The 12,087-nt window shown below is 38.5% G+C and overlaps 1 pseudogene; it reads left to right on the plus strand.

Annotated features, from left to right (window-relative positions):
- Positions 1–11,286, plus strand: part of LOC101347886 (olfactory receptor 5AN1-like) — a 17,001-nt pseudogene extending 5,715 nt beyond the window's left edge.
- Positions 11,287–12,087: the final 801 nt, after the last annotated feature.

The following is a 12,087-nucleotide window of genomic DNA, read 5'->3' on the forward strand; positions in this document are numbered from 1 at the left end:
TTAACTGGGGAAAAGATAGTCTCTTTAAAAATTATTCTAGCATAACTGGATATACATCTGCAAAAAACTGAAACAAAACCTATGCCTCACACCATGTACAAAAACTAACTCAAAATGGATCAAAGACCTAAATGTAAAATCAAAAACGATAAAAATCATGGAAGAAAAAATAGGGACAACACTAGGAGCTCCAATACATGGCATAAACAGAATACAAACTATAAGTAACAGTGCACAAGCACCAGAAGACAGACTAGATAAATGGGAGCTCCTAAAATTCAAACACTTATGCTCATCAAAAGACTTCACCAAAAGAGTAAAAAGACAACCTACAGACTGGGAAAAAAATTTGGCTACAACAAATCTGATCAGCGTCTAATCTCTAAAATCTACAAGATACTGCAAAACAAAAAGACAAATAACCCAATTAAAAAATTGGCAAAGGATATGAACAGGCACTTCATCAAAGAAGATATCCAGGCGGCTAACAGACACATGAAGAAATGCTCAAGATCATTAGCCATTAGAGAAATGCAGATCAAAACTACAAAGAGATATCATCTCACCCCAATAAGGCTAGCATTAATCCAAAAAACACGAAGCAATAAATGTTGGAGAGATTGTGGAGAGACTGGAACATCTATGCACTGTTGGTGGGAGTGTAAAATGGTACAGCCTCTTTGGAAATTGATTTGGCACTTCCTTAAAAAGCAAGAAATAGAAGTACCATACGCTCCAGCTGTGCTCTCCTTGGAATATATCCTAGAGAAATAAGAGCCGTCACATGAATAGATATATGCACACCCATGTTCCTTGCAGCACTGTTAACAATAGCAAAAAGATGGAAACAACCTAGTGCCCATCAACGGATGAATGGATAAACAAATTATGGTATATCCACACAATGGAATACTATGCAATGATAAAGAACAACGATGAAGCCGTGAAACGTCTTATAACTTGGAGGAATCTGGAGGTCATTATGCTGAGTGAATTTAGTCGGTCACAGAAGGACAAATACTGTATAAGACCACTACTACAAGAACTCAAGGAAAGGTTTAAACACAGAAGAAAACATTCTTTGATGGTCACCAGGGTGGGGAGGGAGAGGGAGGGTTATTTCATAACTAGGTAGTAGAAAGAATTATCTTCGGTGAAGGGAAGGACAGCACACACTACAGCGGGAGTCAACACAACCGGACTAAACCAAATCTAAGAAGTTTCCTGAATACAGTCAAACATTTTGAGGAACAGAGTAGTAGGGGTAGGGGTCTGGGGACTATGCTTTCAGGGAACATCTAGGTCAATTGGCATAACAAAGCTTATTAAGGAAGTGTTCTGCATTCTCCTTTGGTGAGTGGCATCTGGGGTCTTAAAAACTTGCAAGCGGCCATCTAAGATGCATCAGTTGGTCCCAACCACCTGGAGTAAAGGAGAATGAAGAACACCAAAGACACAAGGAAAGTATTAGCCCAAGAGACAGAAAGGGCCACATAAACCAGAGACTTCATCATCCCGAAACCAGAAGAACTAGATGGTGCCTGGCTACCACCAACGACTGCCCTGACAGGGAACACAACAGAGAGTCCCTGATGGAGCAGAAGAAAGGTTGGGTGCAGAACTCAAATTCTAGTAAGAAGACCACACTTAATAGTCTGACCGAGACTGGAGGAACGCCAGAAAGCATGGCCTCTGGATTCTCTATCAGCCCAGAACTAAAACAATTTTCCAAGGCCAACTCTTCAGACAGGGATTGGACTGGACTGTGGGACATAAAGTGATACTCGTGAGGAGTGTGCCTCTTAGTCAAGTAGATACAAGAGACTAAACGGGCAGTTTCTGTCTGGAGGTGAGATGGGAAGGCAGAGTGGGTTAGGAGCTGGTTGAATGGACTTGGGGAATCAGGGTAGAAAGAGGAGTGTGCTGTCACAGTATGGGGAGAGCAATCAGGGTCACATAACAATGTACGTGTAAATTTTTGTACGGGAGACTACCTTGAAATGTAAACTTTATTTAAACTGCAATAAACAAAAAAAGTATAAAATTAAATATAGAAAAAATTAAAAATAACTTTTAAAGGAACGTTTTATAACTTTGGTCCTAAACTTAGAGAGAGAGAAAGGCTGAGGTTTGGCTGAATTTACTTCCAAGCAACCTTGTTCACTCCACTTTACCTCTCAAGCTTATGGAAGGAGGTGAGCTGTGAAAAATAAATGGAAGATAGGAATGGTAGGAGGACCAAGATACCTTCAAGGTCAAGGACTGGGGAGATTCCTAGAGGCTAGTGAGAAGTCAAATGTCAGTAATTTCTTGGCATAGGTGAGCCAGGAGCATGCTCTGCAGTAGCACCCTGGAGACTGTGCAAGACCTCAGAAATGATGGCCGTCATGGTGGTGTGTCTAGGGAGGCAGGACAGGAATCCATTGATTCCAGGTTTTAGGTTTGACAAAGGAGTAGCAAAGTCCCCAGAGTCTGGGTACCACGGAGACTCAGAGTCCTTATTACAGCCATGGCTTATGATCGATATGCTGTCATTTGTAATCCACTGCTCTATTCCAAACCCTCTGTGTTTGGATGCTGCTGAAAGCCTGTATGGCTGGATTTTCTGCTTCTTTATCCCATTTGTGTGCCTTGCTCCAGCTCCACTACTCTGGGCTTGATGTTATCAACCACTTCTTCTGTGACATGCCCCAACTGTTAGTCTTGTCCTGCTCTGACACTGTTTTTGTGCAAGTCGTGGCTGCTATATTAACAATGATGTTTGGGATAGCAAGCATTCTAGCCATCATGATATCCTATGGCTGCATTATCATCTCCATCATGAAGAACACTTTAGCTAAAGGCAGGTCCAAGGCTTTCAACACCTGTGCTTCTCACCTGACAACTCTTTCCCTCTTATATACCTCAGTTATTATTGTCTATTTGAGTTCCAGCTCTGGGGGCTCCTCTAGCTTTGACAGATTTGCGTCTTCTACACTATGGTGATTTCCATGCTGAATCCCCTGACTTACAGCCTGAGGGACAACGAAATCAAAGAAGTTGCGAAAGAAGAGAACATACCGCTAAGGTCACAGATTCTGAGATTTCTGACAGATTTGCCTGTCAGAAGCATCTTAACCCACTATAAGATGAACATAAATGCAATATAATAATGTTAACACTGGCTTTGTACAAAAATGGCTTAATTTAACATAGATAATATACCAATATGGACTAACAGCTGATTCGATGCCATAGAAACACAGTATCTTTAAGTCCTGGAGTTTTATTATTATTTTCTCCCTATATCAGTGCTGTTGTTGTTGTTAGTTGCCATTGATTTGGCTCAGACTCATTGTAACCTTGTGTATAACAGAACCAAATGTTGCCCAGTCCTTCACCGTCTCCATGATCTTTTATACGCTTGAACCCATTGTTGAGGCTATTGTGTCAATCCATCTCATTAAAGATTTTCCTCATTTTCACTGACCCTCTACTTTACCAGACATGATGTCCTTCTCTAGCTATTGGTCTTTCCTGATTATGTGTCCAAAGTAAGTAAGAGAGAGTCTTGCCATTCTTTCTTCTAGGGAGCATTCCAGTTGTATTTCTTCCAAGACTGATTTGTTATTCTTCTGGCAGTCTATAGTATATCTATCTGCAAATATTTGTGAAACAGCAAGATTTAGATGCTCTTTTCCCTCTTTTTGCCCCTTAGATTCAGACCTGCTCAATCTCAGGACACTGCACCTAGAGGAAAGATTCCTGGACTGGTAGGAGTCCAGAAATCTTGTCTCTCAAGTATTTTGATGCAGCACTATCCAGACGTGGTGGTATCTATCGATTATTCTGTGTTTCTGACCCAAAGGGGATAAACGGACAAAGGGGATATACTTTTGGACAGACACAAAGCTATACAATTGGCTGTGCCTCCTGGAAAGACTAAGCTAAGATAGCTAAAGCTTGTCTAAACTTTTTCAGTGCTAATCGTCTGGGAAGTTTTTGATCTTGTCTTTGTCTCCATCAGCTACAGCCTCAGGAAAGAGGAGGCAATCTGAATCATGAAGAGGACTGGAAAGAAGAATGTGGTCCCTTCAGTACCATTTACTTCTGAGTCTGATGATTTAATTTCTCACATGTAGAGTCTATAGGGGATTTCCGATGGAAGATGATGTGCAAAGTCCATGTTGTAGTCAATAGCCATATCTGATATTGTGGGACTCAAATCTCTCTTTCTCTCCCTTGTTAAATTCAGAAAACTTACCCTTGGTTAACACAGCCAATGGGATCACACTATCAAATTGTTTGTGATATTTCAAGTGTCTCTTCAAGTTTGGAGTGAGGATATTTGTGTGAGAGTTGATTGTAATAATAGAGTTACTGGTATTCAATGTTGCAGAGACTAAGAACAAATATGAAAAATTATACACATTCTTTCCTATTGTCTGTTGTCTTAACTATCTAGTGCTGCTATAACAGAAATTTATTTTCTTGCAGTTTAGGAGGCTAGAAGTCCGAATTTGGAGTACCGGCTCTAGGGGAAGTTTTTCTCTCTGTTGGCTCTGGAGGAAGGTCCTTGTCTCTTTGAGCTTCTGCCCCTGGGTGATCTTCATGTGACTTGGCATCTCTCTTCTCCCATCTATGTTTCCTTGCTTGCTAGTTTAATCCCTTTTATATCTCTAAAGAGATTGACTCAAGACATACCTTATGCTAATCTGTTCATTAAACATAACAAAGACAACTCATTCCCAAATGGAATTATAACCACAGGCATAGAGGTTAGGATTTACAACACATGTTTTTGGGGGACACAATTCAATCCATAACATCTGTGTTCAAAATTTTGTGTCCCAGAGGTTAATAATTATATAGGGTGATACAACGGATAGAGTGAAATAACTGTTACTGTTATGCTGATATGTTCTGGGAGGCTCCGAAGACCAGGAAAGGAAACAGATAGTGCGATACATGGTTTTCTCAACTCTGGCCAATTAACTTATCCGAAGGAGAAAATAAAGCATATGGTTTCAGCTCTCTGGCTATAAAGAACATGATGTATTGCAACACTGACTTTTGATTTGCTGGATTGCCCAGATTTGACCAAACTGGATATAAACCAGGGGTCACTACATTTGTATATTATCCTTGGAGATTCATTGGAGTCTTGTTGTTGTCTTGGGGTTCTAAGTTATGACAAATCACATGGATTATTCTGTTTAATTAAAGACTTTAAATGAAGAAGTATTTGAATTCTTTGCCAAATCTTCCATGAGTCTGTACATGGCCAAGAGGGAGAGGAGAAGGGGATTGTTGAAACTCTGGGAAAGAATGTGAGGACTTACTCTACACAGAAGAGACAATGCAACATAAATAAAGGATGTTTGACTCTCTTACCCCTACACAAGCATAGGTATGTTCCTTGAAGCACTATTCTTTAAAAATGTGTAAGAACGTATGAAAAGTCTGTTCCTAGAGAACCCTTAGGGATTCAGTAGAAGACAGAACCTTGCTAGGCATTCTTGTTGTTGTTGGTTGCTGTCAAGTCAATTTCATCTCATGGTGATCCCATGTGTATGGAGAAGAACTGCTCCATAGGGTGCTCAAGGCTGTGATCTTTTGGAAGCAGATCACCAGGTCTGTCTTCTGAGGCACCTCTGGAGGGGTTTGAATTACCAACCTTTTAGGTAGCAGCCAAGCACTTAACAATTTGTGCCACCCAGTGACTTCTAGGTGTTAGTGGAGGATATTTTTGTAATATTGTACAGGACCACCTCTTGATGGATTAGATGAGCTCAGGCAGATGATGCATAGAAGTTGCTGATGGGAATTAGAAGTTAACCTTCTGAGTACTACTGTGGATGTCTTGGGATGCTGTGTGGTCCCTGGTTGATACTAATGTCCAAAAACTGCCTCCATGAGCTGCTGTTGAGAATCACTAGCTGGAAGTACTGAAGAGAGTTGCCTTTAAGGTGTTATATTAAAGGACAAAACTGGAGAAAATAAAAAAAATATATAGTTACACAGAGATGTTCCTGAAGATCATTTAGGCCAATGGTATGTTCTAGACTCTACCCTTAGTTGATCCACACATTCAGACTAAGGTCAGATGTCCTAGTTATCTAGTGCTATTATAACAGAAATACCACAAGTGGATGACTTTGATAAAGAGAAATTTATTCTCTCACAGTCCAGGAGGCTAGAAGTTCCAATTCAGGGTGCCAGCTCCAGGGGAAGCCTTTCTCTCTCTGTCAGCTCTGGAGGAAGGTCCTTGTTGTCAATCTTCCTCTGATCTAGGAGCTTCTCAGTGCAGGGACTCAGGGTCCAAAGGATGTGCTCTTCTCCTGGCACTACTGTCTTGGTGGTAAGAAGCCCACCTGTCGGTCTGCTTGCTTCTCTCTTTTATAGCTCAAAAGAGATTGGCTGAAGACACAACATAACCTTGTAGATTAAGTCCCACCTCATTAACTTAACTTCCTCTAATCCTGCCTCATTAACATCACAGATGTAGGATTTACAATACATAGGAAAATCACATCAGATGACAAAGTGGTGGACAATCAATCACACAATACTAGAAACCATGGACTAGCCAAGTTGACACACATTTTTGGTGGACACGACTCAACACAGCACCAGATATGAGACTAAAAGGATAGTTTAGTTTGTTCACAAAATTCCACAGAAATTTGACCATATAATCTATACAGGGGAACAATCAATCTCCCAGTCATCACTAAGGGTTTGTTAGATAAATGTATCAAGTGGGTGATGAGGGTGAAAAGAGAAATAAAAAAGGTTTCTTGTCTTCATATTTAGGAGCCAAAACACATACATAAAATAATAAATTCTATATCACAGTGTAGCTCAATGCATGATGATTGAAACAGACCTACTGACTAAGGAAATTGAGAAAAATAAGAACTCACATGGATTAACAGGGGGTCCATGAAATTTTTACCCAAGAGGAGGAGCTTGAGCTGGTTTTTGCAGAAACAGATGAGTATTCCAATAGATTGAATAAATAGCAAAACCGCCAATTCTCCACAGAATCCTTCTAACTTAGAGATGCAAGAACATTAAGTGACTGTGAGCTGAGGAGTAATCAGCAGAACTTCAACAGTAAAAAACAAAACAAAGCAATTAAGTTCCAGACAACAAAAGACATTTTAAAAGATGCAGAAGCAATACTAAATATAATAGTTAAGACATTTAAGGTTGTGTGTGTGTGTGAAACTCACTTGTTAGGGAAAAAAAAAATGTTATCGAGTAAACAAACAAGTAAGTCACCTGTGTCAATGGGTTAAAAGAAAATCCAACTCCAATGATATTCTGCTTATTAAAGATGCCCCTAATACCATATAATTAAATACAAAATGATGAGGACATATATGGCATACAGAAAACAAACAAAAAAACTCAGTAATATTAATCCAAAAACAAACAAACAAACAAAAAAACCCCAGAATTTAAAGGAAAGAGTAAGCTGGTTCAACTCTTGACAAAAGACACAATTCATAATGATGATGTAAAAGTAACAAACTCACTTGACATTGAATAATAGCCACAAAACATGAGAAGCTAACAGTTAAAAATACAAGAAATTTACAGCACAACAAGTAAAATTGCACCTATACTCCATCAATTATGACCATAAAGCTAACAAAAATTGAATTTAAACACATGGGATTTGAAAGCATTAATGATAAATTTAGATTAGCATGTAATGAATATAAATATACATTTCCATTTTTTATAGAGCTTTACAAAAACATGAATCAAGTACCAGGTAACGAGAAAAATCTTGATACATTTCTGATCCCAGAAAATGGGAAACAAAGAAGGATTGGTAGTTGGAAAAAATACGGCCTTGTTGATAGAAACAATGCCGGAGATAGCATGATAGAATTTTGCAAGACCAATGTCTTCTTCATTTCAAATACTATTTTTCAACAACATGAACCACAGCTATACATGTGGACCTCGCCAGATGGAATACAAAGGAATCAAATCAACTACATCTATGGAAAGAGACTACGGAAAAGCTCAACATCATCAGTCAGATCAAGGCCAAGGACCAACTGCAGAACAGATCATCAATTGCTCGTATGCAAGTTCAAGTTGAAACTGAAGAAAATTAGAACAAGCCCACGAGAGACAAAGTGCGACCTTCAATGTATTCCACCTGAATTTAGGGACCATCTCAAGAATAGATTTGACATGTTGAACACTAATGACTGAAGACCAGATGAGTTGTGGAATGACATCAAGGACATCATACATGAAGAAAGCAAGAGGTCATTAAAAAGACAGGAAAGAAAGAAAAGACCAAAATGGATGTCAGAAGAGACTCTGAAACTTGCTCTTGAATGTCGAGTAGCTAAAGTAAAAGGAAGAAATGATGAAGTAAAAGAGCTGAACAGAAGATTTCAAAAGGGGGCTCGAGAAGATAAAGCAAAGTATTAAAATGACATATGCAAAGACCTGGAGATAGAAAACCAAAAGGGAAGAACACACTTGGCATTTCTCAAGCTGAAAGAACAAAATAAAAAATTCATGTCTCAAGTTGAAATATTGAAGGATTCTATGGGGAAAATATTAAACAATGCAGGAAGCATCAAAAGAAGATGGAAGAAATACACGGAGTTACGATATCAAAAAGAATTGGTCGATGTTCACCATTTCAGGAGGTAGCATATGATCAGGAACCAATAGTACTGAAGGAAGCGGTCCAAGCTGCACTGAAGGCTTTGACAAAAAAGAAGGCTCCAGGAATTGACAGAATACTGATTAAGATGCTTCCACAAACAGATGCAGTGCTGGAAGTGTTCACTTGTCTATGCCAAGAAATTTGGAAGACAGCTACCTGGCCAACTGACTGGAAGAGATCCATATTTATGCCCATTCCAAAGAAAGGTCATCCAACAAAATGTGGAAATTATCGAACAATATCATTAATATCACATGCAAATAAAATTCTGCTGAAGATCATTCAAAAGTGGCTACAGCAGTACATCGACAGGAAACTGCCAGAAATTCAAGCCAGATTCAGAAGAGGACGTGGAACCAGGGATATCATAGCTGATGTCAGATGGATGCTGGCTGAAAGTAGAAAATACTAGAAAGATGTTTACCTGTGTTTTATTGACTGTGTGTGTATCAACTGTGTGGATCATAACAAATTATGGATAACATTGCAAAAAATAGGAATTCCAGAATACTTAATTGTGCTCATGAGGAACCTGTACATAGATCAAGAGGCAGTCATTGGAACAGAATAAGGGGATACTGTGTGGTTTAAAGTCAGGAAAGGTGTGCATCAGGGTTGTATCCCTTCATCATACTTATTGAATCTGTATGCTGAGAAAATAATCCAAGAAGCTGGACTATATGAAGAAGAACGGGGCATCAGGAATGGAGAAGACTGATTAACAACTTGCAATATGCAGATGACACAACCTTGCTTGCTGAAAGTGAAGAGGACTTGAAGCACTTCCTGATGAAGGTGAAAGACCACAGTCTTCAGTATGGATTAGACTTCAACATACAGAAAACAAAAACCCTCACAACTAGACCAATGATCAACATCATGATAAACAGAAAAAATATTGAAGTTTTCAAGGATTTCATTTTACTTGGCTCCACAAGGAACACCCATGGGTGCAGCAGTCGAGAAATCAAAAGACACATTACATTGGGCAAATCGGCTGCAAAAGACCTCCTTAAAGTGTTAAAAAGCAAAGACGTTCCTTGGAGACTAAGGTGCGCCTGACCCAAGTCACGGTGTTTTCAATCACCTCATATGCATGTGAAAGCTAGATGATGACTAAGGAAGACCGAGAAAGAATTGACACCTTTGAAACGTGGTGTTGTCGAAGAATATTGAATATACTATGGACTGCCAAAAGAAGGAACAAATCTGTCTTGGAAGAAGTACAACCAGAATCCTCCTTAGAAGCAAGAATGCCGAGACGACCTCTCACATAGTTTGGACATGTTATCAGGAGAGATCAGTCACTGGAGAAGGACATCAAGCTTGGTAAAGTAGAGGGTCATTGAAAAAGAGAGAGATCCTCAATGAGATGGATTGACACAGTGGCTGCAACAATGGGCTTAAGCATAACAAGGATTGTGAGGATGGCACAAGACCGGGAAGTGTTTTGTTCTGTTGTACATAGGGTCGCTATAAGTTGGGACCGACGTGAGGGCACCTAACAACAACAACAATAATAAAAGAAACAATAACACATGTGAGGAACGTGCTTCTCAGTTTAGTCAAGTACAAGACCAAATGGGCAACACCTGTTCAAAAGCAAGAATGAGAAAGGAACAGGAAAACTGGATGAATGGTCACGGGGAATCTGGGGTGGAAAGGGGAAGGGGAGAATGCTGACACAAAGCAGGGATTGCAACCAATGTTCACAAAGCAATTTTGTTTATAAATTTTTGAATGTGAAACTAATTTGTGCTGTAAAATTTCACCTGAAACATAATAAAATAAAAAAAGACTAAAATAAATAAATCAATAAAGATTACAGCCAAGGCCTTAAACCAAAAACATCCCCTGAAATCTTCTTAAAACCAAATAATAGTCAAGCTTAACTAGTAAAAAATGTTTGCCTTAAGCATTATGCTCTTTTAAGATCCATCTCTATGGGATCAAATTGACAACAACAATTCGAGAGATTAGGGGCATTGAATTTATGTTCATGAGGGAGGAACAACTCAGAAAAGGAGGGTGACAATGGTTGCACAACTTAAAGAATGTAATCAATGTCACTAAACTGTACATGTAGAAACTATTGAAATGGTGTATGTTTTGCTGTGTGTGTTCTCAACAACAACAAAATTTTAAAGTTTAGGGGAAAAAAAAAGACATTCCCAGATTTAAAAAAAAGGTGAATATTCATCACTAGAAGACCAGCTCTACGGAAATACCAAAGGGATTCCTTAAGGCTGAAATGAAAGGACACTAGAAAGTAACCCAAATCCACACGAAGAAATAAAAAGCACCAGTAAAAGTAACTACACAGGTAAATATAAAAGACTGTACAAATGTACCTTTGCTTGCAAATATTTTCTTCTCCTATGTGATTTAAAAGAAAGCTGCATAAAGCAATAATTACAAAACTGTGTCAATGGTCACTAAAGTGAAAAGACAACCCACAGAATTGGAAAATAATATTTGAAATTCATGTGTGATAAGAGTTTAGTATCCGGAATATACAAAGAACACTTACAATGCAGCAATAAAAGACAAATAACCCAAATGAAAAATGGAGAAAGAGTTTGAAAAAAATTTCTTCAAAGAAGATATACAAATGGCCAATAAACACATAAAATGTTGCTCAATATCATTATTTGGAGTCACCATGAAAACACAATTCAGAACCACAATAAGATAACATTTTACACCCAATTGGATGCCTATAAACCAAAAAATAATAAAATTACAAGTGTGGGTGAAGATGTGTAAAAACTGGAACTCTCATCCATTGCAGGGACTGATGAAAAATGGTGCAAACACTTTGGAAACCAGTTTGGCAGCTACTCAAAAGGTTAAACATAGAGTTATCATATGGCTCAGCAATTCAACGCCTAGGTATACAACCAAGAGAAATAAAAACATGGGTCTACACAGAAGTTGTACAAAAATGTTCACAGGAGCATTATTTAAAATAGACCAAAAAATGTCCATTAACTGATGAATTTATGCAATATACCCATGGAACCCTGGTGGCGCAGTGGTTAAGAGCAATGGAATATTTTTCGGTTATAAAAAGGAACAAAGTACTGATGCATGCTACAACACAGATAAACCTTGAAAAAAATATGCTAAGTGAGAGAAGCTACTCAATAAAATACATGTTGTATAATTTCATTGATATAAATGTCCAGAATAAGCTAATCTATAGAGACAGAAAGTACATAAATCCTTACATAGGGTTTAGGGAATTGAGGAAATATAAGGAGTGACTGCTAAGGGTACAAGTTTTCTTTCTGAGATGATGAAAATATTCTGAAATTGATTGTGGTGATGATTACACAAGTCTTTGAATACATGAAAAACCATTGAGTTGTAGAAAAAAATTTTTACCACTAGCTTCCTTT

Source organism: Trichechus manatus, unplaced genomic scaffold (genome assembly GCF_000243295.1).
Source record: "Trichechus manatus latirostris isolate Lorelei unplaced genomic scaffold, TriManLat1.0 scaffold00240, whole genome shotgun sequence".
Classification (NCBI taxonomy): Eukaryota; Metazoa; Chordata; class Mammalia; order Sirenia; family Trichechidae; genus Trichechus; species Trichechus manatus.